Source organism: Chionomys nivalis, chromosome 24, assembly GCF_950005125.1.
Source record: "Chionomys nivalis chromosome 24, mChiNiv1.1, whole genome shotgun sequence".
In the NCBI taxonomy this organism is placed as follows: domain Eukaryota; kingdom Metazoa; phylum Chordata; class Mammalia; order Rodentia; family Cricetidae; genus Chionomys; species Chionomys nivalis.
In genome coordinates this window covers 40,117,548-40,143,096 of record NC_080109.1, presented here as the reverse complement: position 1 = coordinate 40,143,096, position 25,549 = coordinate 40,117,548, and positions in this window count along the sequence as shown.

Below are 25,549 nucleotides of genomic sequence, written 5' to 3'. Positions count from 1 at the left end.
AGGCACTAGCACTTGCTTGTTTCATGTGCAAAAGTGGCAAGATCACACACAGGAGAAGTAGTGGTTGAAATGTTAAGTAAGGTGAATCAAGAGTCTGAGCAACAGAAGGTGGAAAAGTCCCCCTCTAAGTCCCCCACACATATGGCTGTTTGTTCCCAGAGCATGTGGATCATTGATAATTTGCAAACGATGAATGATATACTCTTGTGTAAAGACTCCTTGGCTTTTCTATAATTTAAATATGTAGCAAGCGTTTAAATGTTTCAATCACTGGAGACCTTAAAATGTGAATCCAAGCACAGAGCTTTTTTTCTACTTTCTCATTATTCCCTATGGCTATTACTAGTGTGCGGGGTGTGTTCACGCATGTGTATATGTACTTGCCCAGCAGGGGTCAGAGACCTGTAGCAAGTGGCTATCTCCATGAATCTTTTTGAATAGGTTCTCTCGCTGTCCCTGAAGCTCCCCATTAGGTTAGATGGCCAGCGAGCTCTAGGACTCTCCTGCCTCTGCACCCCTTCCCTTTCCCCAGCACTGACTGGGATTACAGGTGCCAGATTCCAGGCCTGGCCTTTTAAGATGATCCTGAGGGTCATGCAGCTCCTAAACTTGGATGCGGAGTTCTTCATCTAACTTGCCACCTCCCCAGCTCTTTATCTACTTGATCAGCTTCATGTTGTACCACTGTAAACAGCCATGGGTGTCAGGCTTTTCCTGAGATGGGGTGCAATCTACTGACATTGTGCTCACAGTCAGAGGAGAGCAGACATCTTTTAGGCTAGCCTAGCCAGTGTCTGAGAGTCGCCACATAAGTGGAAAAAAAAACAATCAGAAAGTTAAGGTCTCACTCAGGATTTTCTTCTTAGCACAGGAAAGTCTTCCTTCATTTTCTTATCAGCATAAGGATGGCTCAAACCTCCATATATCAACATTTAAAAATCAAATTTCAAATGATTTTCACATTGACACTTAATTTGTATCTTCACAGATACAAAAAGGGATTTTAGTGCCTAGTAGTTACAAATAAGGCTGTTTCCTTCAGCACACAGCTGGGCACTTGTGATCTGATAGTTCCCTCAAAGACGGAAGGATGAGAACCAACTGATTTTTTTTTCATTCACTTCAAGCAAAAGCTGAGGGGTGAAAAACGTGTGTAGTTAATTGCCATTGAAGTTTACATAAGCACAACCAAGAAGCCTTTGACAGACAGGCTGGTTTTGGAGGAACTCAAAATCATTCTTCGCATGGAAAATTGAAATACGAGTAATTATTAGATCAATGTGACCGGGAGCAAAACACAACCAAAGCAAAGGCCAGGGGTGTGACCAGAAGAAAACAAAATCTTGAGTAAACAGGTCCTCTCTTTCCCTGATAAAGGGAGACTCATTTGCAAATGCACATGTTGATGAGAACTTGTACTGGGTGATGTGTTTATCCAGCTCCAGCACTGCTTCAGGCTGGTCTGCCTGCTGAGGCCTAGAATGGACGTGTTCCCTGCAAAGCTTCTCATTCAAGTTCCAGGACCCATTCTGGCCGCCAAACCTGAAACATCTTGGGCAAAGCTAGATTTTTAAATGTTTAATTAATATAAAAGAAACAGCTGGACATGGTAGCTCATATCTTTAATTCCCACACTTGGGAGGCAGAGGTAGGAGGATCTCAAGTTCAGTGCCAGTCTGGTCTACACAGTGAGTTCCAGGACAGCTAGGGCTACACAGAGAGACTCCAGAAACAAACAAAACACAAGACATACCTTTCTTTTCTAATCTCTGCAAACACAGGTCAAAGCACTTTGCTTATTTTTCTTCTTTTGAACTAAAGGGAACTACCCCTCCCTGCATCTGCTGTCTTTGAACCACATGGCAGAAGCAATTGACTGGGAAGGTGGCTTCTGTCCAATAGGTCCTGAAGTGGAGCTGGACATTTGGCTGCTAATGGCAAATGAACCCAGTAACATGTCACCATTATACATGGTTCACCCTCAAAGTAGCAAACAGTGTTTCCTTCACCACAAACTGAATGCTTTCTCTTTTTCTCACAATGTGAAGTAAAATGCACATATATACATATGACATACACATATATAATAGATAATGTATATAGTATGCAATATATAATATGTAATGTGTATAACAAAAGGATTATACTATTATACCCCAAAGTTAACTGATAAGATAAGCTTGACTTTTCTCAGTTCATGGCCTCTGATGAAAGAAATCTGCTGGATGGCTAGGCTGGGTCACTCATTCATGGGAAACTTAAAACCTGCAGAGGGGCCATGATCATACTGTCTTGATTTACCTTCCCAAACATCGCCTGGAGACAATTTTGTTTTTCTAGCCACTGAGGCATTGAATCTGTGACTATTATAACATTCTACTGTATAGAATTAAGAAGCAACTGCATACTCCATGGAAAATGCTGTACATATTTCCAGCTATCAATAGGCCTGATACTTCTAGGGACTTCCATGCAAGAAAGCCATAATAACAAGCCTTCCACTCCCATTTTCTATACTAATGTATGTGATATTTCAAGGGCTTTAATGTAAATCTAATACCACCAAATGTTTATATCTGCACATGGGGAAGGTTTAAATGGCCATGTATTTTTATTTAGCCAATTTTAAATAGTAATTTACATTTAACCACTACCTTGCTATTGATCCAAATACAATATGTTTAATAATAAGTTAACATGTCTGTGGGTTGCAAGGAAATACAATGGAAACCATAAAAAGGCATACGCAGAGCTTTCTGGGTCTTGAATTCAGATTGTTCTTTATCCTTCACACCAACGACGGGATTCTTAGCTGCAGACACTCAGCGCACACTCCAGGTTTCTCATAGTTCCATAACACTTGCTTGTATTGTCATCCAGTATTTTGATGGTCTAGTTTTTTACTGTTAAATTGCAAGTTTGGTGTAAGCATTAAATAATACAAAATGTTTTATCCATCTCTGTGTTGCTTTTGAGATTTTAAAATAAGCCATTTCTTTTCCACTTCCACATTGTTGGCTGCTTACTTTTAAGGGATCATCTAGTATTAACTTCAAGGGCAGCACATTGCCTCACACAATTCCCTTTAGTCTTGATACCCTTGCATCCAACCAGCCCTCGGCTCAGATGATGCAGTATGTTTGTTTACTGTGAGCAATTTACTCTTCATAACAGACCACTTAATTTTTGATTTGACACCCACAATTGCACCCAGTATCAATGGAGGGCTCTGGAGAAACCAGAAGTAGATGATTTTGTTGCTTCTTCCAAAATTACAGGGAATTCTAGGTAACCGCAGAGATCGACCCACATTCCCCTGGCTAGGCTGGAATACATCTGTGTGAGTATATGACTGTGGACAGATGTGTGTGGGTTTTACATATTGGCTACTTGAGTGTGCAATGCAAAACAGGCTTCCAGAACTCCAGGTGGGGGAAGCACACTCATGTGTTCTTCAGAGAAAGGGCAGGGTTTCCCGACAGTCACCTGCAAGGCAAGGGATACGCTGCCATGCCTTAAGGTACAAACCCTGGCATCTGTAGATTTTCTTTTTGCTCAGCTTGCGATCATATTGTACACGGAGTGAGAAATCTTCACTACTTTATTCAAACTAATTTTTACTTGATGAGAAGATACTCCATTTAGCCTCCACTCCTGTGAGTTCAAACGGAAAAGTAAGAAAATACACTTTTTGTTCCAGACTTTAACTAAAGGGTCTATTTTTCCAGGGTTTGCTTATGTGCCTCCATGTTCAATATTTTTCTTTGAGGAGCCGTGATACACTCGAGTCATTTCAATTCAGATCATCCATCAGAATAAGTTAAGAGCAGGAAAGGGTTGGCCTTTCTGTCTGCCCGTCTAGGTAGCTTTCGTCTCTAATGGAATCCTTTCGATAATTATTTCATACTTCGGGCCAATCTTGATGGAGTCCATTCACCCCACTGCTACCTCGGCAGATCATTCAAAAGCTTCTATTAGGACTCTCAGAGAAACCTCCTTTTGCTTTATGCTCGAAGAAAGGAAGGAGAAAACTAAGCTTCAAGAGGGCCAGGCTCTCGCTGTAATCACTGGCCGGCCTGCCGAACGAGAGGCACGGGGTGTTTCTCTTCTGAAAGCCCTGTGCCCGGGTGGAAGGGTTCTAAACTGCACAGACACCATGCCATTCTCACTCCCGCCCATAGTCTATGAAATGTATGCCCACACTCATTTACATATAGTTTCTCCATTATTAATGTTTGGGACAGATTGGCATTGACCCTGTTTGGATGGCAGTGATTTCTGTCGGAGAAAAGAAGAAAGGGAATCAGTCTTTGACCGCTCAACAGAATGATAAAAATCAGGCATAATCTGGACACCTATTTATTTCTGGAATATATCACGCTCCTTTTAAAACACAGATTTTCTTCTGATTGTAGTTCTGTTTTGCTACTCACAAAAGCCCACTTGGGTTCTCTAAGCAGAAAGCAGTTGATGGGCGGGTGTGAGCTGAGGACTGAGAACGGCTGGCCGTGGGCTCCGGGCAGAGCAACTAGCAGTCTCTGGGCAACAGGGAGAACTTGGCCCACTAGCAGCCGCTTTTGCATCCATCTTCAGACTTGCTGGAGGCAGGGGGCTTCACTAAGCCTCGAACCACCTATCTGTGGCGAAGCAGGAAGAGAGGCACAAACTGCCCACATGTGTGTCCGTGAGCGGGGATCGGGGATCCTCCACTCACCCTCTTCTGTAGAGGATTTAAGGGTTTTTTGAATATATATGTGATATGAGGGACACAACTTTCACCAGAGAACACCAGGCAAAGGGTGACACACACAGACACACTCACAGCCCGCTTACCAGCGTCAGCCAGGGTGCTGCTGTTCAAGCCACAAGCTCAGCTGGTAGAATCTCAACACAGGAAAGGCGGGGAAAGCCCTCATCTGTGAGCAAGTTGCTGCGGGGTAACAAACATTGTCACAGGGAGTGGAAAGTGACCGCTAAGTGTCCCTTAGCTGGGATTCAAACTTGCTGGTAAGCAAGCATCCTTCAGAAAACCACTTCCCTGGCCCACGTACCTTCCTACTAAATGAAAGTAGGCATCCATCTTCATCTTTGGAAGATTCAATGAGTGTGTGTCTGAAAAGTAACGTATCATCTAGGGTGATTTTTAACGCGAGATTTTGCTCAATCTGCTGCACATCATAGCTGTATTATTTTGTTTCTTGTTTTTCACTACTACTAGCTTTATAAATTAACCTAGAGTTTCATAATTTTTTTTGTAAAGATTACACATTCAATGAGCCTCTTTCTTAGGTACAAAGATGAACTTGGGGGACTTTTGGGACACAAAAGGGTTGCCTAAAATGTGAATCGTTTACTTCCCTGTTTTTAATTTTAAAAATTACATTCATTTATTGATTTTGCGTGATTGTGCTTGTGTTTGTGGTGTTAAGAGAGTATCTTTGATGAGTTGATTCCACCACGTAGGTTCTGGGAATCAAACTCAGATCATCAGGCTTGGCTGCAAGTATCTTTATCCACTTGAGCAGCCTCATTGGTCCAATATGCCACGTATTAAAACCACATATTCATGTACCCAGTTCTTCCTTAATCTGTTAACCTCCAATTCATTTCAGGTCTTTATCACTTTGGGAAGCATGAAAGTTTTACGCCCAACTTCTTTACAGTGTAATGCTTGCAGGTTTGTTACACAGTACATGGTAAGCACAGGGGTGTTGTCTTAAATATTTCAATTATTTAACAACTTCCCCTAATGCCTAAATATCTCTTTCCATTTACCGCGGGAATCTGGTGGAATTAAAGCCTCATAAGAAGCAAAGGTTACAATTTCAAAACATTCTCTTTCACACTTCTCTAAAATTTGAAAATCTCTTAATATACTATATTTTACATTATAAATGTAAAATAATCAGTTGGATATACTTGAATGATGGTACAACTCTTTTTGTATCATTTATTTACTTATTTGGGTTTTAAAAAGATTTATTACTTTCATTTTGTGTGTGTGAATGTCATGTCTTGCATGAATATCCTGTGTGCTGTGTGAATGCTTGGTGCCTATAGAGGCCAGAACAGAGAGTTAGATCCTACTGAACTGGAGTTACAGACGATTGTGAACCATGATGCTGGTGCTGGGAAAAAACCTGGGTCCCTGACAAGAGTAGCCAGTGTTTTTTGTTTGTTTGTTTTTTGTTTTGGTTTTGAGGCTCTGTAGTCCATGGCCTAGGATGCATTATTTCAGTCAGGTTGGCTTTGAACTGATGGCTACCCTCCTGCCTCTGCTTCCCTACCGTTGAAATTACAGATATTCACCCATACTTAGCTATGAGTAACCAAGACATTTCTAATAGCACAGATTATCTCAGTTTTGGAGTAAAAAGTCTTAAATTTTTATGATTTTCAAGTTTATAAGTAAACACTAATATTCTGAGTTAAACTTAAGTTAAAAATTGTCCATACGCTGATTCGCAAACATTAATACAATTTAAATATAAATCCTGGTGAGATGTCCTCCTGTGGGGTCTGCCTGCCAATGACAGGATCCCTTTCCCCAGGAGATGACTCCACCACCCAGCATGAAGCCCTTGAGATCATTCTGGGCACACAGCACCTGTGGTCTGGGCTTCCCAACCTTGCTTGGCATGAAGGAAGCTCCCCAGGGGTTTGAGACTGCCTAGCTTTGTCAGAGGCTGCACTGGAGGACAGTCTAGGACAGGGTGATGGGTCATCGTGATGCTCACAATGCCAGCTCTAAGAGCTGTCTCCAGGGACAGTCTGTATTGAAACTCCTCAGACAGTAGCCAATCGTTAAGAAACCTGATTTCTATTATTCATTTTTATTTTTTTCTTAAAAACTTTTTAATAAATATATTTTGATGTTTTTGTCTGTCCCAAACTTTTCCCAGGTTTTCCTCATCTCCTTACCCACCCACCCTTATGTTCTCTCTCTCTTAAAAAAACAAAACAACCCCCACACAAAATGGAAATCAAAACAAAAAACCAACAAGACAAACATTCTTTTAAAAAAAAAATCTAAAACAGATGAAAATGAAACCAAAAGTCCTCTAAACAACCATGGAGTTCATTTCGTATTGCTCAACTGCCTTTGAGCAAGGGGCCTCGCCTTCAGTGTGGCTGATACATACAGAGGCTCTCAGCAGACCTCACGTCTACTGTCCCCCCAGGGCCGGGACCCCAGCTAGCTTGAACCCGTACAAGTATGTGCCGCAGTCTCTGTGAGTTCACAGGCACCGGTCCTGCTGTGACTGGAAGCCACTGTTTCCTTGGAGTCACCCACAATCTCTGCTCTTCCAACCTTTCAGCCCCCTCTTCTGTAGAGATGTCTGAGCCTTGCATAGAGAGGCATGATACAGATATCTCATTGAGGGCTGACTGCGCCCAAGGCTCTCCCTGTACACTGCCCAGTTGTGAGTCTCTGTTAATTCCCATCTACCGCAAGAAGAAGCTTCTCTGATGAGGATTGGTGACTTGGGGTCATTTGCCATAATTAGAAAGTAAATATGCTGAGAAGCTATAGGCAATTGATAGCTGGCTGAAGAAACAGGGTGTGGCCCTTGGTTGTTGGAACGAAACCAGGAGATGACCCCACAACCCCAGGGGGTATATGGGTGGCACTAGCTGGGATGGATGGGTTTAAACAAGAAACAAGGACACAAAATTGGGTGGGTTTGGAATTGGGATGGATCTGAGCAGAATTGGGGGAAGAGGATGGATACAATCCAAATTCAGTGTATGAGATTCTCAAAGAATTAATAAAAATATTTTAAAAACTAGATTGGTGTTTGGGGAGTTCATATCATGTAGGGGCTTCCGAGGAAGCTGAAGATTAAGGGTAGGGGCCAGCTGTGATTCTGGGTTAGGGCCCAAGTTCATGGGAAGTCCCTCCCGATAGTTCTAGAGGTCACTGAAGACCCAGGGGACAGAGCAGTCCTAAACCCAGATTAGTGCAACTTTCATATTTCATCAGAGAAGTCTCTTTGTACCAGGGATGATGACTAACCCAGAAACTCATGACTGGTTCAGATGCCAAACTGGGGAGTGCTCAGCTGCTCCTGGGACAAGCACGGCATGCCTTCTCCAAGGCTCAGAGGGGCATCTTGGAAGAGGGTGCAGAAAGATGTCTAGGAGTCAGAGGTCAGGGAGTACCCAAACCCTGTCTTCTGGATGTGACGGGATTTGTTCAGTCATGAACTCATAGGACAAGAAAAGCAGTCAACATCCCAGCATGGGGAGGAAGGGACTCATGAGCTCATATTCCTATCTGAGGAGCTATTGACTTCTGACAAAGGAGAATCCATTATTTCTTCAAGGATATGGCTCCTGTTAGGTCAACCATGCTCCATTGGAAGATCCCATACTCAGGAATACATAGACAGAACAAATCAGAGTCAGTGGGTTGTAGAATAACAACAAACAAACAAAAGATGCCAAGAAGTTGCAGTTATAGGGAGGTGGAGTGGGTCTGGGGGGAAATTAAGGGCAGCAGTTGAAGGTAAATATGATAAAAATACTTTGTATGACATTCCTAGTTAATAAAAATATCCTTAGGCCTAACTAAATAACAATTGAAATCTAAAACTAGCTGCCAAAAAACACTGCATTCATCACCTTAACCATTTATCTGGAAAACACTGTCCTGGGGGAACCTCGGCACCCAGGACGCATGTCCATTATTATTCCTGTATCTCCAGTGTCTCCCAGCTTCCCGGCCTTCGCTTAATCTGCTTCCTGGTACATGAGCTTGTTCTGCAATAGCGCTGGCAGGACAGTCATTGCCAGGGACGATTTATTTCTATAGTGACTTTTACTATTTTTTTTGACATTTTTATACATATATTCAACATATCTTGATCTTACCTCTACTCCAGGTCACCCTCCCAGACACTCCCTCAATAGATTCCCTCTCCCATCTCCACATTCTCTTGGGGTGATTTTCATGGGAAATGTAATATCTAGTATTAGGGAGATGGCTCAGTTGATACAGTGCTTGTCCTGAAAGCATGGAGACCTGTTCAATACCAAGAACTCACATCCAAAATTCCAGATGTGGTAGTATGTGTTTACAATCCCATAACTAGGAAGGTAGAGACAGGGGCTTACTGGCTAGTCGCCACAGCCAGCTTGCAGAGTCCCGGGTCAATGAGAAACTCCATCTCAAGAAATAAGGGGGCAGAGCCTTAAGAATGACATCTGAAGTTGTCCGGTCTCCACATATGTGCTCTCTCATGTACATGCAGTATATATACACGTGCATAAATTCCACCACACACACACACACACACACACACACACACACAAGTGTAACATCTAAGTAAGTCCTTCGATTTGGAGATGCAACTGAAAGTGTGGCTAAGAGATGAAGGAACATTCCAGATGTTTCCCAATCAGACAATTCCAGATGTTTCCTAACCAGACACAGGGGTTGAAAATCCACAGCAACTTCAGAGAAGTCTTGGAAGCAGACATAGTAGCTCCTACTAGGCCATTTCTTCCAAGGAAAAGGGGCCTCCGCTCCCTGGGCAGTGACTAACACTGAGTTCTTAGTCCAGAGGGAAGCTGTGTGGGGTGTTTGTGCTTGAGAGGAATTGGGGGCATTAAGTTCTCTGACAGCTTCCCCGGGCTCAGGAAGGAGCTCTCTGAGGTAGTTGTCAACTAGAAAGAGCATAAACCTATGAACTGGCCACATGGGGGAGGTGCTGAGAAGCACAGCAGCCTGTGCATTCTCAGGACGCTCTCAAACAATTTCTGACTGAACTCAAATACTTATGCTGGCCATAAAAACACTCTCTGCCCATGAGAAGAAACCCTCTTGAAAGCCTTTGAATTGCCTCCAAAGACACTGAACTGGCCGTCTGTTCCCGTCTGACCAAGCTGCTAGTTGAGCTGCGACTTCCTAGAAGGTCTGTGACAATGAAATGTGCAGTGCACAGTTAAGCAGCTGTTCTTCTCTCTTTGCTGAGCTCTTAAAAGCATTCATGCGTGGAGGGAAGAAGCAAGCAGATTGTAGTCTTTCTGGTCATTTCAGTTTTCTCTGGGTTGATGCCCATGTGATCCCTGCTTCCCTACAATCTCGTTGTAACCATTAGGCAATAGCCACACTGGCCCTTGGCACCGTGTGAACCAGTCTACGCTATTATTCCTATGCATGCTACATCATAACGCTGGGACACAGGGGAAGAGACTTGGTTTAGTAGACTGAGGAGATGGCGTGGTTTGGCAGTGTTTTCTGTACACACATGAAGACCTGAGTGAGTGCAATCCCCAGAACCCACATGAAAAGCTAGATGTGGTACTAGTGCAGCTTGTAATCCTAGCTCCGGGGAGGCAGAGACAGGCAGATAGATCCCTGCAACTCACTGTCTGGTCAGCCGAGCCTCCTAGGTGAGTTCCAGGCCAGAGAGAGTGTCTGTCTCAAAAAATGGTGGACAGCAGTTGAGGAACAAACCTGAGGTTGGTCTCTGACCTCCACACACTGGGATATGCACATATGTACACACATGTATCCACACACATCTATACACACATGCACACATAAATATTATCTATATACACATGCCCACACAGACATCTATACACACCATGCACACATCTATATAGTCATGTATATGCTTGCATCCATACACACTTGTATACACATACATTTATATACACACATACATCTATACATACACACACACACTTGCATGCACATACATTTATATACACATGCACACACCTGCATCCATCCATACATACATATGCATGCACACAAATGTATCAATACATACATGCACAGATACAAACAATCCAGAGGCACAACTGGGAAGAAAAAGGTGTAATGCTGCCAGGAAAACTGTTGAACCAGGGAAGCCCTTCTCAACTGAGACACAGCAGCTTTGCATGGAAAAGGAATGCAAGGCCTTCGCATACAGCACAGAAGCCATACTGTCAGGAACTGCATTTAAATGGCCCTAATTCCTCAGATTCAGGGATAACATCCCCTCTGCTCACATGTTTGCGACTCGTGGGTTCCCAACATGTCAAGTGTTTGCAGATGTGTTTGCAGATGTGCTGGAATAGACCATCATTTAAGAAACCTGCCATCTTCCAGAATGACGCTCCTGTGTGTCACAGTGAGTTCAATTGAAAAGAAAAGAAAGAGATTTGATGCTGTTTCTTTGCTCTGTCATCCTCCCGCCTGTATGCTGGGTATTTCAAACCGGCAAATGAAGAAGGAAATCATGAAGCATGTTATTAAAGCCAGCTCACCACCAAGTGACACAAATGGGAAGGAGCTGGAGTGCCTCAAAACTGACGGCTTCGTTTTCAGTAGGGCAACTGCATTTAATCAATATTTGTTTGCTTGCTTTTTTGAAAGATGAAGGAACTACGTTAGGGGCTGATTTTATCATTTGTGTGTTAAGAAAGCACACAAAAGCAGTGTGCTGGTTCTAACCACAGGTGCAGAGGCAGAAAGATCTGGATCATGAATCATTACAAATTAAAACCTTGGGCAAGTCACGAACATCCAAACTGCAGCTTCTTCCACCGTAAAACGGTGACAAAAACCATCCCCCGAGGCTCAATGGTTAAGAGCACATATTGCTCTTACAGAGGACCAAAGTTTAGTTTCCCACATCCAAGCCAGGTGGCTGAAAAATCCATGGAGATACATCACCTCTGAACTCTCAGGCACCTGCACACTCACACACACAAGAAAGTCAGACAGATAGACACACACCTACACACAATTAAAAATCTTAACAACAACAACAAAACTGTCTCGGGATTATAGAGTGGACCACAACCAGGAAGCATGGCCCATGGTGCACTGCGAGAGCTTTGGTATTTTGTCTCCTCTCCTTTGGTGTGGGGAAGGAACAGCAGCAACGCCACAGCCCCACACTCTAATCCTAATGAAACCAAACAGGCAAACGAAGAGACAGACTCAGGGGGAGGTCTCAAAAGTCTTGACTAAAGTGGCAAAAGGCAACTGTTATCTATGTCAGAGACGTTACTGTGACCCATGGGACAGTGTCAGGCATCTCCACAGGGAAAGGGTAGATGATGAGACGGCCATTGCTGACTCTGCCAGAGAAAACAGCCCGATACTTTGAAAAACCATGTGTCTTTCAATTTTTATACGTTTATAATGCATTCAGTGTAACACAAATTTATTTCTTTGTTTACTTGGTGATAGGCCATCTTGGCTAGGGCAGACAGAGCAAGTGCCTGTGTTGAACTCAGTCCAAGGACTATCTGGCAATAATCTCTGGATCAGAGACAGAATTTTTAATAATAATAGTAATAATAATAATAATAACAATAACCCAATGGCATCTAAAATGCTACTTTAAACTGTGCTGGCTTGGGGTTAGGGAGATGGCTCCATCAGTAAGATGCTTGCTGCATTTGCAAGAGTGTTGTGGGATATTTGTACACTGTGTGAAGATGTAGTTGCTGTGATTGGTGTAATAAAAAGCTGATTGGCCAATAGCTAGGTTGGGGGTATAGGTGGGACTTCCAGGCAGAGAGAGAACTCAGGGAAGAAGAAAGGCAGCGTCACCGGCCAGACACAGAGAGAAAGCAGAAAAGGAAACAAGATGGAAGAGAGGTAATGCCCCGTGGCAGAATGGAGATTAATATAAATGGGTTAGTTTAAGTTATAAGAGCTAGTTGAGAGAAGCCTAAGGTAAAGGCCAAGCGTCCATAATTAATAACTTTCAGAGCCGTTATTAGTGAGCTGGCGGCCCATGAAAAGGCTTGCTACATATGAAGATCGAAGTTCAACTGTCAGCAGTCATGTGACAGGCTAGGCACATCAGCAGATGCCTGTAGTCCCAGCTCTGTGGAGGCAGAAAGAGGTGGATCCCTGGGCCCAGCCCGGCAGTCTATCTCAATCAGAGAGCGCCAGGCTCACTGAGAGACTTTGCCTTCAAAACAAGGTAGAAGCACTAGAGAAAGATGTTTAAGGTTGACCTCTGGACTCCATTCATGTACACCTCACACACAGATGTACATACATAGGCATGTAACACACACACGCATACACACAAACTGTGCTTGAATGCTGGTGGCAAGTCTAGGATGGGTCTACAGTAAGGTCAGGATTGTGCACTAACTGCTCACAGAACGGCCTCCTGGATTGGTTATTAGCTGAGCATCCTGAGTTGAGCCTCAAGCTTTCTTAGTATCTTGACTGGTATGAGCCTCCCTCCCCCATCTTCCCAACTTGATCTCTCTATGGTCTATGACTCAAGTATGTGATGTCACCAGCAATAGGAGCTTGCCATCGAGAGAATAGCCAAGAGTAATGGCAGTAACCTGCAACGTTTGATATGGGCTTCTGGGACCTCACTGAGCAGCAACTCTGACAGAGCTGCCCCGTTCCCAGCACTGGGCTTTGGATTTTCTATCCTGTACTGTCTAGTTAAGGCACTGCTGCCTGTGATAGGGAACTTCGCTTAAGCTTTAATATATTTATACATTTCTATTTCAGGAAGCTTCTACAATAATAGGTTTCCATGACTTTTTCAGAAGGACTTTGGTGTTAGTTACCCCTTTCCTTATTGCCTCCCCCACCCTGACCTCCTATCCCCACCCCACTTAACCCTTCTTGTTCATTTATAAATGGGGAAATTCTATATATTGCGGTCTCCCTCACCTCACTTGAAAGCCCCTCCCCAAGTTCACTCACTGACTTCCTGACCTCTGCGGGTATTCTAGGCGAAACACACATATCTAGAGGGTCAAAGCTGCCATTATGCCTGGGAGAAGAGAGCCCGGAGAGGGAAAGAAATCAACTGTACCTGGAGCTCGAACCCTATGAATTACAATACCTTCTGGGCAAGCTATGCCCTCTGTAGCCCCCAAGACACTAGAAAAGAAGGGAGAAACTAAGGCTAAAGTTGACAGAAGAAACTAAACAAGAAAAATAAGAGCAGAAATAAACCAAATAGAGAACGCAAGTAATAGGAAAAACATTCAGCAAGAAGAACAAAGGTGGGGGCTTTGTAATTCCTGACTTCAAAATAATACATAGCTATGGCAATCAAAACCATATGGCTGTGGCAGAAGAGCGAGCAGGTATGCAGCGCCACGGAAGGAATCAGCGGATGAAGAAATAAACCACACAGATATGATCTACTGATGTTTCGCGCTGGCGCCAAGAACACAGTGTGGAGAGGATGTGCAGAGAGCAGGACAGCCACGGCAGGAGAATGTAACTGATCCCTTGTCTCGTGACACAGAAAAGGGAAATCAAAATGGACATTAGACACAAACTGTTGGATTAGAACACAATCTAGGGAAACGTGTGAGAAACGACTGGGGGTGCACTTCATTCCCGGATAGCAGATATGGGAGTGCAGTGCAGTCCCGGAGAGCAGATGTGGGGGTGCAGTGAGGTCCCATAGAGCAGGTATGGAGTGCACTAAAGTCCCGGAGAGCAGATATGGGGGTGCACTGCAGTCCCGGAGAACAGATATGAGGTGCATTGCAGTCCCAGAGAGCAGATATGGGGGTGCAGTACAGTCCTGGAGAGCAGATGTGGGGGTGCACTGCAGTCGCAGGGAGCAGATGTGGGGGTGCGCTGCAGTCCTGGAGAGCAGATATGGGGTGCGCTGCAGTCCCAGAGAGCAGATGTGGGGGTTCACTGCAGTCCCAGAGAGCAGATGTGGGGGTGCACTGCAGTCTCGGAGAGCAGGTATGGGGTGCACTGCAGTTCCAGAGAGCAGATGTGGGGGTGCACTGCAGTCTCGGAGAGCAGGTATGGGGTGCACTGCAGTCCCAGAGAGCAGATGTGGGGGTGCACTGCAGTCCCGGAGAGCAGGTATGGGGTGCACTGCAGTTCCAGAGAGCAGATGTGGGGGTGCACTGCAGTCTCGGAGAGCAGGTATGGGGTGCACTGCAGTCCCAGAGAGCAGATGTGGGGGTGCACTGCAGTCCCGGAGAGCAGGTATGGGGTGCACTGCAGTCCCAGAGAGCAGATGTGGGGGTGCACTGCAGTCCCGGAGAGCAGGTATGGGGTGCACTGCAGTCCCGGAGAGCAGATACGAGAGAATCACATGTGATAGAGGAGCAGTCGACAGTGGACGGAGAAAATGGTGACAAACACAGGAAGAGACATCACTCGTGTGTTTGTAGGGGCAGACTCCAAAATACACAAGACGGCCCAACAGGTCAAAAGTAAAACACAGAAACTAAAGCAAGAGCAAACATACAAAAGACAAAACAAAAGCCCCTAATTTTAAAAAGGGGCCAAGGACCCACATAGGCATTTCTCTGAAGGACAATACAAAGTAGTCACAAGGATAGACAAGGAAATGCAAATTAACAAAAGGAGCTGTTGGTGGGGTGTGCACTCTAAGGAACGCCTAACGTTTGCACATCTGTGCTGCAGATGGAACCCAGTCCACTGTGTGGAATATCATGACACAGCAAGCGAAAACAGAACTCTATATGCAGCCACGCCTCAACCGAGGACACGCCCAACAGAACACGTGAACTTGTCATAGAGAGAGTGGCATGACTGTGCTTAGTGGTGTGGCACTTACACGGCACAAATTCAAGTAGCCTGTGCCTATCCTTGAAAGAGTGGGTAACGAAAATGCGGTGTCAGTTTGTGCATAAACATGTAACAGGAGGGACGATAGCGATAGATAATGAACAGGTAGGCAGATCATACGTGATAGATCCAGATAATATAGATCTGTGGTTCTCAACCTGTGGGTCATGACCCTTTGGGGTTAAATGACACTTTCACGGGGGCTACCTGAGATCATCAGAAAACATGGATGTTTACATCATGATCCATAACAGTTATGAAGTAGCAATGGAAATAATTTTATGGTTGGGGGTCACTATAACATGAGGAACTGTATTAAAGGGTTGCAGCATTAGGAAATTGAGAAGCACTGAGATAGATAGATAGATAGATAGATAGATAGATAGATAGATAGATAGATACAAGAATACAGATAGATGATAGGTAAATAATAGCAGATGATAGGCTGATGGGAAATACATTGATAAATAGATGCAGAGCTATGACAGATATGCAGACAGATGGAAAGATAGAGATGGTGGATATGATGACATAACAGATGATTAATAAGTCGACATATGGCTGATATGCATAGATGATAACTAGGTAGGTGACAGATAACGGAATACTGAACAATGAAAGGGACATTCTGTCACTGATGCACTGTGAATGAACCTGGAGAACTCCGAGTTAACTGAAATAAGCCTGACAGGGAAAGACAACTCCTCCCATCTTGCTTAGATATGGCTTCTTCTGTTTGTTTGGTTTTGGTTTTGGTTGTTTTGCGTTTGTTTTTGTTTTCAGATAGGGTTTCCCTGCATAGCCCTGATTGTCCTGGTACTCACTGTAGACCAGGCTGGCCTCAAACTCACAGAGATCTGCCTGCCTCTGCCTCCCGAGTACTGGGATTACAGGTGTGCGTCACCACTAAAACTTACTGGGGATAGGAAGCTGTTGTTGGGCTAGGAGGTAGGGAAGGGGACGCGCCATCCAAGGACATGATGGCTGTTGTGCAGGATGCTAGTGTCCAGACGGTGATGCCCCGAGACTACTGCACACTACCGTTGTTCCATTGCACTGTCTAATGTACTATTGTTCACTACATTTGAAGTGTGCTGACTGTTACAACAAACCCCATGACTGCGTGCAGAGACATTAAACCGTGTATGCATGTATCATGTTCTGTACCTTAAATTTAAATGCCTTTAGTCAAGTGTATCTAGCAAAGCCACTAGTTCTTATCCCCACAGAATATCATTATCCACTATTGTGCCTCATGACCATGCTGGCAACATTCCATGCTGATGGTAAAAGTAAGTACACAGTGTCGCTATGATTCTGACCATCTCAGAATGAGAACCTAACACGTGTAGTCGGCGGCAACAGGAACAGGGAAAGTGCTAGGAAGGCTCTTTTACCTGCCGAGCAGGCTTCGCTGGGATGCGCATGGGCACTGCCTGTTAGTAAAAGGCCCTCCAGAGACCCAGGTGCAAGAAGTCCCAGAGAAGATGCTTTTCCTACTTTAACTTGAGGAGTCCAAGGTAGACTGAAGTAGACTGCCCCGCGCTTCTCCCAAGACAGACTGTGGTGCCGGAGATGCGCTGCAAGCAGCCTCGGCAAAGCTGAAGGCAGCATACAGAACGCGGGGGCAGCGTTCTGAGCGCTGCAGCCCACCCGGCGCAGTCGGCATTGAGATGCACGGAATGATCTGCCCCAGAGAGCAGCAAACCAAATCTGTACCTAGACATGTTGCTGTAACAACAGGCCTAGCCGGTGAGGAAGAGACAGGAAGACTAGCATGGCAAGAACCCGTGGAAGCATGGTCGCAGGGTGCTCACACGGAAGGGTTTAACTAGGGGACTGTTACCAAGAGGGACAGGCCTTCGTGACCGACTGGATACACGTGGGAAAAGGCCATGGCATCGCTAGTTTTCTGACCTCATGAAGGTTCTGACAACTAGAGGTTTGGGAAGTCTTCTGACCGGCAGGAAGAGCTAAGCCACTGAGTAGCCTGCGTCCTCCCATAGTAATGTTTGGGGGACCTGCACCTCGGACTTGAAAGTCATCCCTCTGTAGACCACAATCAGTTAAGTGTGATATGGTGACGCTTGTATATCCAGATTCATTGCTGTTCTAGTCCCCATACAGAGAGTGGGATGCTCTAGATGCCCATCAGCTGACAAGTGCAAAGAGAATGTGGTACATACACACTGTGCAGTTTTATTGAGACAAAAAACAAACAAACAAAACAACAACAACAACAAACCCAAGAAATTCTGAAATTCACAGGACAATGGTGGCTTTGTAAATTATTGTAGTAAGTAACCCAGACTCTGAAAGACGAAAGTCACATGTTCTTTCTCAATACACAGATCCTAGCTTTAACAGTGTGTGTGCACGCACATGTATATGTGTGTGTATGTGTGCTTGCGTGTTTGCACATGTGTATGTGTGTGCGTGTGTGTAAAGTCATGTAGCCAGAAATGGAGAAGAGAGGTGCTGAGGATGGGAACTAATCATAAAAAGTGGGAAAGAAATGGCTGGGGTGGGAGGGAGGGAGAAGACCATGTGAGAGGCGTGCACAAGAGGGATTATCAGACAAATCATTCTTGAAATGGTGGTGAAAACTTATTACTTTGTATACTAATTAAAATTAAAACAAAGAAAAAATGAAATATCCTGTTGCAAATAAGCAAACGCTGGGCCATGTTAAATCTGTCCCGACAGAGGCCTGCACCGCAGCCATAAGGTGCTGCTGGATGAACAGATATCTGCTCAATCAGTAATGTAACTAAAACCACTTCCTAAAACCCTAAACCCCTGCAAGGCAGACTCATGAATATTGATTAAAGAGGCAGCCCAAAGCAGATGGTGGAGCGCCATGATGCCCGGATTCTGTGACGGAGCAGCCGGGACGACAGGGGTCAGCCTCAGGTAGAGGATTAGACGGAAGGCCACAACAGAATCGTCTCTGCTACACTGTGCTTTCATAGTATGATATCTCTATATTTGTCTCCTAAACTTTTAAATTTTAAAAACAGTAAGATCAGAGGAAAGCTCGCAGTGCCAGGGGAACTGCCCCGTGGTTTCCTGTAGCTGCGTGCAAACGCGCAGTTAATCTAAAGCCATTACAATCTGATCCTTCCCATTTGTGTTCCCATGGCTCTTCTCTATTTGCCCAATGGTCCTCACAGCTGTCAGTGTAAGTGGCCACATGAATGGACGCATCTAGCTAATCTGACTCAGCCGAGTTCCTGGCAATGGCAATTTGATTTATTGCCAATAACACTCTAGCTTCCTATATTTTGTATTATTTTTATGGGTTGATCTTCCAGAAATGGACTTTTATGGATCAGAGGGACACTGTATTGTGGTGGGGGGTGCTAGTGGAGCGGAAGGGCTTCGTTCACACTAAGTTCCCATCCCGCTACTGAGTCACGCCTCCAGCCCACACGATTGGCTCTTCCCACTGCCCTTGCCTCTCTCTGGCCTCCCAGTTGTGGACGCCACTGTTCACCTCTTCAACACCGACTTAGAAGATGAAAGAGCATGTTTAATTTTTACTAGACTAAATCTTTGGAGCTCAGATATGTCCTCTGGCAGGTGTGATTGTGTGTGTAGTTGTGTAAAAACCACTATTCACATCCGTAAAAGCAGCAATGCACATGTATTCCTGTTCACAACCCCAACCTGAAAAAACACTGGATTCGAAGCTCACCTTCATAGTTTTTGTGGTTTATTTTTTTATTTCTTTGAACGTATCCATTTGACTTTTTGTGAATACTTGGGACATGCCAGCCTGATAATGGACACCAGGAAACCCGGACAGACAGACAGGTAAATGAGGTGTCTGTTAGCAACATGAGAATGTGGGGGATGGGTGAAAATACTGCTGATGTGTTGGGGACACAGCTCTGTGTTAGAGGGATTGCCTAGAATGTGTGAAGATCAGATATCTAGAGTCATCCTCAGCTATACAGTGACTTACAGACTAGCCTGGGTTATAGGAGATTCTGTCCGGAAGAATGAAAGGGGGAGGAAGGGAAGAAAGGAGAGAGAAACAGAGAAAAAGAAAAGAGATTTTTTTTTAAATATTTATTTATTTATTATGTATACAATATTCTGTCTGTGTGTATGCCTGCAGGCCAGAAGAGGGCACCAGACCCCATTAGAGATGGTTGTGAGCCACCATGTGGTTGCTGGGAATTGAACTCAGGACCTTTGGAAGAGCAGGCAATGCTCTTAACCTCTGAGCCATCTCTCCAGCCCCAGAAAAGAGAATTTTTACAAAGAAGGAAAGTTCCTGTTTTTGCAGACTCCAATGATACTCCATAAGTCACCTGTGCTAATGTAACAACACTGCTCACTGTCATGGTAACCTGAATGCTCTCAGTAGGCCTGCTGACTTCGTTGGTAGGCTGGCCAGGGCTGGCTCAGCCGAGATGTCCACGATGGCCGGGTTTCTCTCTTCAAGAGGCTTTGTATTTCAAAGCGGCTAGCTAACCTATCTTTCGCATGGGGCAAGCAGAATTTGATAAGGCAAGTCCTCCAGAGTAAGCATGTGTCCAGCTTCCACTTGGATGGTGCATGCTTGGGTCCTAGTGGCCGAGCAAGTCATGTGGACAAGCTCAGGTCTGTAGCTGGAGACAGTTGAAAGGTCCACACAGGGACCTTTAGGAGCTGTTGGAGAAACTCCTCACAGGTATAGCCTGTGAGAGTACAGGTTCTAGCCAGATGGATCACTGCTGCCTTCCCAGGCTTCAGTGAGAAGACTTTTATTACTTATCCTTAAGAATGATTGAATGGGTTTCTGCAGTTTAGAGACATGGAGAGGATCTCTCTTTGATTTCTAGTTTTAGAAAGATCACTTCAGGTGGTCAGTGTAATATTAGACAAGAGGTCATCTAGACGCAAATAAGAACATCTTAGCCAGAAGAGCATGAAGAGAAGAAAGCTCATTTGAGAAATAGTAGCAGTAACAAGATAGTGCCCATCACCAGCCTGAGATGCCACAGTTCCACCCTTATCGTCAAAGTTTACACAGGAGTGTTCAGCTCTGTTTTACTTTACATTTTAATAAATTACAAATACATTATCAAGAGCTGATGAATTGATTCTGAGGCACTTTCATGTAATCTTCTGAGAGAGCTGGGCTCTAATTCTCTTCCTAGTTGAACCCAAAGTCAGTTGTCTTTGAGAAAGATGAGAGGGAAGGGAGAAGTGGGCTGAGTTGAGGTCCATCTGTCATAATTTAGTGGAGACTCCAAGTTTCCCTTTCCTTCTTCTTCCCTGATTAAATTACAGAAGAATCTCCCATTTCCTGGATACTGGAATATAGGAAACAGGAGAAAAGAGTGAAGCGGCCCAGTGTCTCTAGCGAATCACTGACAATGTCTGACCACTGCTCTACTGGCCGCAAGCTTTTGTATCCGGACTTGTCTTAGGCAATGATTGCCAGTCCAAGGGTTGGTGGTACCATGCAGAGATGGTGGATGATGAAACACAATTTAATTCATGCATTCCTTAAAGATTAAACACACACACACACACACACACACACACACACACACTGTCCTCCCCTTCTCATTTCCCCCTTTCAACTGGCTCATTGTGGGTGGGTTACTCTTCTGAAATGCCTACTTCCTTCCTCTTTTGTCTTTCTGTCTTGGTCCCTGGGGAGAGTAGAAATTAGCTATGTGATGGGTGTGCAGGAGGCAGGCTTTGGTCCTCAGCCAAGAGAGAACGAATCCCCTCAAGAACAGCTAAAGTAGCAGCATCCCAACCTGCCTTCTTGGAGCCGAAAGGATTTCTTTGTCTCTTCAGGATTCAGAACCAGGCTAGGCACATGTTTCAGGACATCCTTGATCACATCCAAATAAATCTCTCAAATCTACTCAATGACCAATGAAAACATATTAGGCTAGGGTTGGGACTCAGATAGGAGATAGTCAGGTAGGATAAAACAAAGGAATGATAAGGAGTGTCTGGCTCCTCTGTGAAGGTGGTGTCGGGAGTATACTACAGACTGAAATGCACCCGACGTGAAGGATGATGATTGTGGAGAATCAGAGAGAGGGGAGATGTTTGAGCTGCCTCTGAAGGATGGCACAGGAAGAGCACTTTCTGAGGCAAGGGCAGATGCCTAAGAAGGGCAAAGTGTGGTTGGGGATCTAGCTGGACTACAGGGGTCAAAAGTAACAGATTTTGGTCACACACAAGAAATCTCAATTTTTAGATTCTTTTTAATAAGTCTCTTTCTTTCTTAAGTGAATGCTCCTCTGAAGCAATGTCATTTGTCTAAACAAATGGTAACTATTAGAAGCTAAGACAGGCTTATTTTGATGAGTTATTTTTGTCTGTTCCATAGGGATTTGGTGAGAAGTAACAGGTAATTGATGGGTAAAAGCGTCTGTGGTGCAAATCTGACAACCTGAGTTTGAGCTGGAGATTCCACTGTGGAAGGTGGGACCTGACTCTGAAAAGTTGCTCTCTGGCCTCCACATAGACACGCATGTGCATGTGCGCACACACATGTGCACACATGAACCCACCAATAATAAATTAATTTAAAAGTCAAAGATAAGAGAATACATGTGGAACCTTAAAGCACTCCTTGCCTCTGTTTCTTCCTGTACGTACTATGTATGTGGCTAACATTTGTCATTGGAGTAGGTGACAACTCCCATGTGGTCACAAACTCCATCAATATCTCAGTGGTTTAGCACAGGCAGGCATAGCTCTTCCTCACGGTCGCGTCTAGATGAGATCACAGGAGAGTCTCCCAGGATCTATGCCGACCAAGCCAAAGGATGCTCCATCTTGACAGTCATGTCCGTGGTCACCAAGAAGTGGAAGAGGAACATGGCATGTTCTTCACTAACTTCTAGCATTTCTGCCTGGCAATAGCATGAGCCACTTCCTTTCCTAATTTGTTGGCTAAAGTAAGCACTAAGAGCAGGTCTGACTTCGAAGGAGATAGGGAAGAGAGAGAATGTGTGGGACCACTTGCCACCAGGCTTGCTTGTGTCCATGGTTACTTCTTTAGCTTAAAAGGAGGTGCACACATTCTTATGGATAAGTCTTGTGAAAATACCATAGATCCTGTGTGTGTCAGCACAGGGACCATTCTTGCTCTTGATTTTGTGTGTCCATAGAATTATCATGAATCCGCCTTAGCAGAATTCCTTGTCCGGCCTTACATAACTTTGAGCCTCTGCATCATTTTCACACCCACGCAGCCCACTCAGTATTTCCTGCCTCTTATAAGATGAGAGCATTTACTCTAAAAGCCTTGTTCGGTCGGTCCTTGAACATCTCGCAGAAATGTTAAGCTGGTGTAGCTATGAGCCTAGTGCTTGCACTGACATCCTCTGCCTTCTGTTCTGACACTTATTAGATGATTGCTTTAAAGCTATTTTTGAAGGAAGGACTTTAAAGCGGAGAAAGGATCAATCGCTGTTTAGCCGGCTAGACCTGCTTTGATATACAGTAACCAAAAGTCAGTCTCACCACACCACACAAGGGTTAGGTGAGCGGAGCCTGTGATCTCAGCTGAATTCTTAATACATGATCGGCTGTCTAGCATCCCCACACAGGGGATGTAATTCAGGTTGTAATAAAAGCCCGGTGCCCCCACTGCTGATGCTACACATAGCAGACTTACTCTATATCATCTATTGTAGTTTTGGGGATGAAAGAAAAAGTATTAGATCATGTCCTACCTGCCTTTCAATGTCTACTTAATCAATCCATCACTCCAATTAGCATCTGGGTACACTAACGGGGCAACACCATGGGCTTTCCCTAGCCTTCCTCAGGAAGCAACTTCCGTAAGACTATTGTCTCCTGGCGGTGATGAAGTCATTATGCCCATTTCATGGTAAACATGAGGCTGCTCTCAAAGGCCTTGGGACATGTCTGCCATTTCATTGTATTAGCCGTCAACTGGAATCACGGAATACAGCAAAACAGGGTCTGAGGTAGCTTTGTGTGCGACCTTTGCTGAAGAAATGCTCACTGGCTGACAGAGTCCATAGATAACCTAGTTTTTCAACCCCCAGCCTCTTGAACAATAATGCGCTTGCCACCTCAGCAGACATATTATAGAATCAATACTTAAATGGCCATTATTGCTGTTGGGCATTAAAAAAAAATGCATTCGAGGGTCAGAAGAAGCTCCTGGAGACTCACGCTGTCAACTAGCCTCATCCTTGGGGGGGTAGCCTTCGGAAAGCAGGGCAGGAAAGACTGACGACCTTCGGAAGGTTTTCGGGTGGGGGCAGACTTCCTCCCTCCTTTACTAGGTTCCCAAGTAGAGGGCCCACCCTGGCTGAGGAATCCAAGCAGGTTCTTAGGGATCCGAATGAGAATTTCTCTCCTGCTTCATCTCAGGGCTTTTCTCCAAACCCCGAATGCACAGAAATGGGAGCTCTCTGTCCCCAGAACCACATGACAAACACGACTTGATCAAAAGAAAGCTGGAGATGCTGTGTGAGTGTTTGTGTGTGTGTTTAATAAATCAATTCTCTAATATTGAATATAAAAGAATCGGACCATTTCATTTAGTAGCAATGAACTATACTGCCGAGAAAAAACAGAAAGGACAGATAAGAGAATACCTTTCATTTAAACATCACTTATGGCTCGATTCTCAATGCTACATTCTTCAAATTTTATTTTGTTTTTTAATTTGGGAAAATATCCCTGTTGTTGACTTTTCCAGAGAGTTTATTATTATTTACTAGTCTGAATCATTGGTACAAAGCGAGAGGGTTTTTTTTTTTTTTTTTTTTTTTTTGGATATGTTTTCCATGTTCCTCTATGAAAAACTTCCAAACAAATACTACTGGGATTTTGTACCTTACTCACTTCGGAAGACCACAGCTTGTGGTGGTGTGAAGTGAGGCCCCTCAAGCTATACACTGACAAAGGGCTCTCTTCGCAACTCCCGCAAACTCAAAAAAAATCTTCAAGCTTGTGTGATTTGTAATCAGCTGCATCTGGGGTCAGAGATCAAAAATAAACGGTGGGCCACAACACGAAGAGCTTTTAAAAAATAATGTCACATTCTCTGATTCTCGGCATAGGAAATGGGCAGCTTGTTCAGGGCAAATCATTGTTTGAACTGAGGATTTTATTATTAATCTCTGAAAACTGCTGGATTGAGGGTCACGGCGAGGGTTGATTAGGTACAAGGAGCACAGAGTCTGCTCCGTCGATGCTATTGAAAGAAGCAAGTAATTTAGATTCAGAATTGGTCTTGGATTGAAGCTCACTCCATTACCGACCATTTTCAATTTCAGCCATACAATAAACAGCAAGCTTGGCGAGGAAATTAGTACATTTGGTAATGTATTGGAAGAGATGGGTGGGCCCTTGACAGGATGACACTTATCACCAAAGCTTCAGCTAATGAAACCCTTGAGTGGTATCTACGTTTGACATATTTTGACATTTTTTGAAATCACATCCAGTGTTTTTTTTCCCCCCACAATGTTCTTCTTTATGAGGGGGGAATCCATCTATCTTTAAAATGAGCGCTGGAGAACCACAATATTACTAGGGAAAAAAATTAGCAAGAGGCTGCCAGTCTTGGACAACCAGAGGGGCAGGGACTTCCTCAAAATCGGCAAGAGCAACAGATTTCTAATATGAATTCTATTCGCTCGGAGCTGCTGTATTTCCAGAAGCTTTGGGGCTTCACCAAAGTCTGTTTTATTGCACTTCCTCGAAGAGTCCCTTCTACTGTAGAATGTGATCTCATTAAAGTGACTACAATTCACATCCCTGGCAGAAAAAAAAAAAATCAACCAATTTTGGGTAATTATTTCCTGAACAAAATAATTTTCTGTCTTGCCCCCCACACACACACCATTTCCCTTTCTGCGTGCAAAGAAACGGACTGTGTCTTCATGAAGGAGGGACTTTTTAAAGGGGAAAAACGAAGGGGACCGAAAATGATGAATACCATGAACTCCCCCTCCCCCCCAAACAGTTGAGGAAGAAAAA